Raw genomic sequence first — 5,655 nt, 5'->3', positions numbered from 1 at the left:
TTTGTGCAAATATTCCATTCATAGCTTATTATATGACCACATCAAACTGCAAGTCTTACTGGGAAACATAACTTTGTGAATACTACAGTCTTCCACCAGACTGACTAATAGTAACTTGGAGATAAACTACTGCATGTCCTAGAATAACAGGCCTCCTCCTCAAACAGAAAACAACAAATAGTTATTTTCCTTACCTCCTTTACACCCATGTGTCATCTACGAACAGTACTGATATTACTAAGCTCCTACTCTGTTTCAGACAGTATGCTAGGTGATGTAGTTATAAAATAAGATGTGATCTGTGTCTTCAAGGAGCTTATGGTCAGGTAGAAGGGAGGGAAAATACAATCAACAATTATAATGAAAACAGTCCTCTGATGCGTCCAGGATTCTACTCTCAGTAAGAACGAAGACCTTTAACTGGGCTCGGGGCGTCAGAAAGGAGTTGCAAGAAGAGATGAGGTTTTAAGTTAGTTTTAGAATAAAGAAGAGGAGAGGGCAATTCAGGGAGAAAGAACACTGTATATAAAAGGAGAGAATACATAAAACTTAATGATATGTGAATGCTTTCAGGACTGTGGTATGATTGAAAAGATAAAGATATTGATCAGATCATGAAGAACTTTTAAGACTGAGCTATGGACGTTAATACATGTGGCAACGCATTGAAGAATTTTATCATGGAATAATATGGTTAAAATTTCAACTAGTGACTATTTTGTATAAAAATTATAGATTATCGTATGGATTTTAGCAGTGTTGTCTTGTGTGTACTGAAAATGATGCTCCTGTTAATCACTTGAAAATATGTTTATGTAGTCACAATTCTCAGTGCACTACAGACTTGTAAATACTTTTTTGTTGTTTATTTTCAAAAATGATTGCTTTTTTTGAGTGAGAGAGAGAGACAGACAGAGAGAGACAGAAAGAGAGAGAGAGACAGGAACATCAAGCTATTCCTGTATGTACCCAGACAGGGGAATCGAACTGGCACCTTCCATGCTCCTGGACAGCATTTCAACCAACCAACCAACCAACCAACCAACCAACCAAGCTAGCTGGCCACAGCTTGAGTTTTTATGTTTGTCTGTTTTGTTTTGTTTTAGAGACAAGACAGGTGGGGACAGGAAACGTTCATTTGTTGTTCCATGCAGGTGTACATGCATTGGTTGCTTCCCATGTGTGCCCAGACTGGGAATTGAAACTGCAACCTTGTTGTTTCGGGAAGATGCTCTTAACCAACTGAGCTAACTGACCAGAGCCCATGGTTGCTTTTTAAAAAATTCTGTCATTGCATTTCAGACTTACCCTCAGCTGCTTAGTGTCTATAAAAGAACCTCTCTATTTTAGGATGCTGTGTGCCAAGTTGGCATATCTCCCATTTAGTAAGTGTGTAAATGTGTGTACTAAGGACCTCTTTTGTGCTAGGCACTTGGTGGGAACTGAGTGGTGCTGTAAAGAAAAAACAACAGTGGTATGGTGGGGAAAGTTCCATTCTATCATTAATAATGGGAAAGTGGAACTCAGAGAAACTTAGGTAACCTCTCAGAAACTCAGTGTTTTCATCTACAAAATGGAGAAAATAATATCTGCTTCAGAATGTTGTTGTCAGAGTTCAATAAGAAAATATCTGCACAACACTTAGTACTTGGAAAATGGGGAAGGGGCACATGACATAGTCTCCTCGCCTATGACAAACATCACTAATTGATCACGACACAATTCCCTGCTGAGTCCAAACACAGCTTGGGGTAATACATGAAAGTAATTTTATTATAAGACAGCTTCAGAGTCACGCTGCACGAACCATCAGAAATAGCAAGAATTTCAGAGGCAATAAACGACTTTATATACAATAATCAGAAAAGGAAGTCTTCGTGAAGGAAGGACAGGAGTGAGCCCACGAGATGTTGGTAAAGTCTATTTGAATTCCACATTTAGATCACACTTCCAAAGCTTGGCTCGGATGCAAACTTAGAATGTTTCCTCCATCTTCTTTGCATTCGTTTTGCTCTCCACTAGCTTGTCATATAGAAAGTGCTAGTCATTCTCCATTTTGAGCTAGCCTAATAGAATTATCTAGTACTACAGTAAGCATCAGTTGAGGTATGATTCTAAGACTTCTCTTCAAACTACTTATAGAAATATATTTATTTCTATACACTTATTTCCTAGGGTAGTGATAGCAAAAAACAAAATCCTTGGAAGTCATAGTCTAGCATTTGGTAATGTCTGCCTGGAAGGCTGTGTTGAGGAGTTTGGTTCAGGATCATTTAGGGATGTTTGATATGAACAAGAAATAGAGTAGAAGAACACATGTGGTAGTTAGTTATTTGTCTGTAGGGACATTAAAGGACATCTAAACAAGCACTTCAATTTCTTATAAAGAAATTGAGATCCAGAGAAATTTCCTCTTGATAGACAAATTTCTAGGGACAGAATTGGATTAGAATCCCAAAGCCCTGATTCCAATGATCCAAATCCTGTTTTCTTTTGCATATCTTATTGAACAAGTGTACCCTACAGATATATTTCATGAGTAAGTCCTAAAGTTGATTATATGTTTTCTATTTTTATTTTATTCCTCTGTTTTATCGAGGCATTTACTTTTATGAAAATTTAAGCATTTAAAGTACGTATACAGTTTGAGCCTGACCAGGTGGTGGCACAGTGAATAGAATGTCAACCTGGGATGCTGAGGATCCAAGTTTGAAACCCCGAGGTTGCCGGCTTAAGCACAGGATCATAGACACGACCCCATGGTCACTGGCTTGAGCCCAAGGTTGTTGGCTTCAACAAGGGGTCACAGGCTCAGCTAAGCCTCCCCCCTCACCATCAAAGCACATAAAAGAAAGCAATCAATGAACAACTAAAGTGATGTAAGTATGAGTTGATGTTTCTCATCTCTCTTCCTTTCTGTTTGCTTGTCCCTGTCTGTTCCTCTCTCTTGCTAAAAAAAAAAAAAAAAGAAAGAAAGAAAAAAAAAGTATAGTTTGAAGAGTTTCGTGATTGTGTATGGTCTTATAACCACATTCAGTCAAAATGTAGACCATTTCCATCACCTGAGAAAGCATCTTTTTCCATCACGTTGATTCCTCGTTTTGAGCCCCATCACCAAGGTAACCACTGATCTGCTCTCTGTCACTATAATTTTGCCTTTTATAGAATTCATATAAATTGAATCATACAGTATGCAGGCTTTTGTATTAAAAAGTCTTTCACATAGCCAAAGGCCCTTAAGATTTCAATCATTTTGTTACCTGTCAGTATTTTACTCTTTTTACTGATGAGTAGTATTTCATATACACCACAATTAGTTTCATTGAGCAGTAGATGGAAATTTAGGTTGTTTTTAGCTTTTGATTATTATGAGTATGGTTGCTGTAAACATTTATGCACAAATTATTGTGTGGACATATTTCTTATTTATCTTGGGTAAATACTTAAGAGTAGGATATGTTTAATTTTATTTTAGAAACCGCCAAACTCTTCCAAAGCGGCTGAATCATTATTGCATTTTCACCAGCAATGCATGACAGTTCAAGTTGATATTGTTAATCTTTGAAATTTAAGTCATTCTACTAGTTTCTTATGATTATTTGTTTGTTTGTTTGTTTAGTGACAGATAGAAAAGGAGAGAGGGAGAGAGACAAAGACAGACAGAAAAGGAGAGAGATGAGAAGCATCAATTCATAGTTGAAAACCATAGATGTTCATTGATTGCTTTCCCATATGTGCCTTGACCAGGGGCTCCATCCGAGCCAGTACCCCCTTGCTCAAGCCAGTGACCTTGGGCTCAAGCCAGTGACCTTGGGCTCCAGCCAGTATCCATGAAGGTCATGTCTAGGATCCCATGCTCAAGCTGGAGACCCTGCGCTAACCCGGTGACCTTGAGGTTTTGAAACTGGGTCCTCAGTGTCCAGGCAGATGCTATATCCATCGTGCCACATCCTGGTCAAGTTATCATGGTGGTTTTAATTTATATATTTATCTGATGACTCAAAATGTTCAGCGTCTTTTCACTTGCACTTTTGCTCTAACTATGTATCTATCATCTATCTATCTATCTATCTATCTATCTATCTATCTATCTATCTATCTATCATTTATCTATCTATCATCTATCTATCTATCTATCTATCTATCTATCTATCATCTATCTAATTGTTTTTTTCCCTTTTTTTTTTTCAGTGAGAGGAGGGGAGGCAGAGACAGACTCCTACATGGGCCCTGACCAGGATCCACCCAGCAAGCCCTCTAGGAGGCAATGCTCTCTGATCATCTGGGGTATTGCTTTATTGCTCCACAAGGGAGCTCTTCTTAGCACCTGAGGCAGAGGCCATGGAGCCATCCTCAGTGCCTGGGGCCAATTCACTCTGATTGAGCCATGGCTGTAGGAAGGGGAGAGAGAGAGAAAGATAAAGAGAGAAAGAGAAGCGAGAGGAGGAGGGGTGGAGAAGCAGATGGGCACTTCTCCTGTGTGCCCTGACTGGGAATCAAACCCAGGACATCCACATGTTGGGCCGCATTCTAATACTGAGCAAAACGGCCAAGGCTAATATTTTATTATTTTATTTATTATTTTATTATAAAGTGCCTATTCAAATATTTTGCCCACTTTTTATTTTGTTGTAAGAGTTCCTTATATACTAGATACAAGCCCTAAGATTTGCAAATCTTTTCTCGTCTGTGATTTGCTTTTGAGTTACTTTAAGTGCACTTTTCAACAGGAAACATTTTAAAAATTCTTTAAGTCCATTTCACCTAATTTTCTTCTCTTTTCATGTTGTTCTTTTTTTTTTGCTTAAAACATCTTTTTTTAATTCAATTTCACAAAAAGATGTTTTATTTTTTTAGACATTGTATAACTTTAAGCACTTTCATTACATCTGTGACTCATTTTGAGTTAGTTTCGTGTCTGTTGTGAGGTAAAAGTTAAGATTCTGTTCTGTGCACACAGACATCCATTTGCTTCAGCAGTATTAGTTGAAACAACCATATATATTTTTTCCACTTAATTACTCTGACATTTTGGTAATAAATTAATTGACCTTAGAAGTATAGAGTATTCCTCTCTATGCTATTCCAATGATGTTATATATCTACCCTATGCCAATATCACTCCTATAAATGACTGCAGCTTTTAAGTAAGTCTTGAAATCAGATGATATAAGTCCTTCAAGCATTGTAAGTTCTTAAAATTGCTTTAGGTATTCTAGGTCCATTGCTTTTCCATATAAAATTTAAAAGCAGCTTATTAGTGTATTGTAATAACTGTGTATGGTGCCAGGTGGGTATTTAAAATATTGAGGAACCACTATGTAAAGAATAATATTGTCTAACTGCGACGCTGTACATCTGAAACTAAGACAATATAATATTACATGTAAACTGTAATTCAAAAATAAAATCTAAATATAATGCATGCAAAAAGTATGGTAGGATTTTCAAAGGGATTGCATTGACTCTATAGATAATTTGGGAAAGAATTAAAATCTTGACAATATTAAATTTTCTAATTATTAAATACTGAATAGTTTATCATTAACTTAGATCTTCTTTAATTTCCCTCAAAATGTTTAGAAATTTTTAGTGTATTGGTCTAACACCTTTGGTTGAATTTATTCCCAAGTATTTTAGTTTTTGATGCTTATA

Source organism: Saccopteryx bilineata, chromosome 2, assembly GCF_036850765.1.
Source record: "Saccopteryx bilineata isolate mSacBil1 chromosome 2, mSacBil1_pri_phased_curated, whole genome shotgun sequence".
NCBI classification, from domain to species: Eukaryota; Metazoa; Chordata; class Mammalia; order Chiroptera; family Emballonuridae; genus Saccopteryx; species Saccopteryx bilineata.
This window is presented reverse-complemented; position numbering follows the sequence as displayed.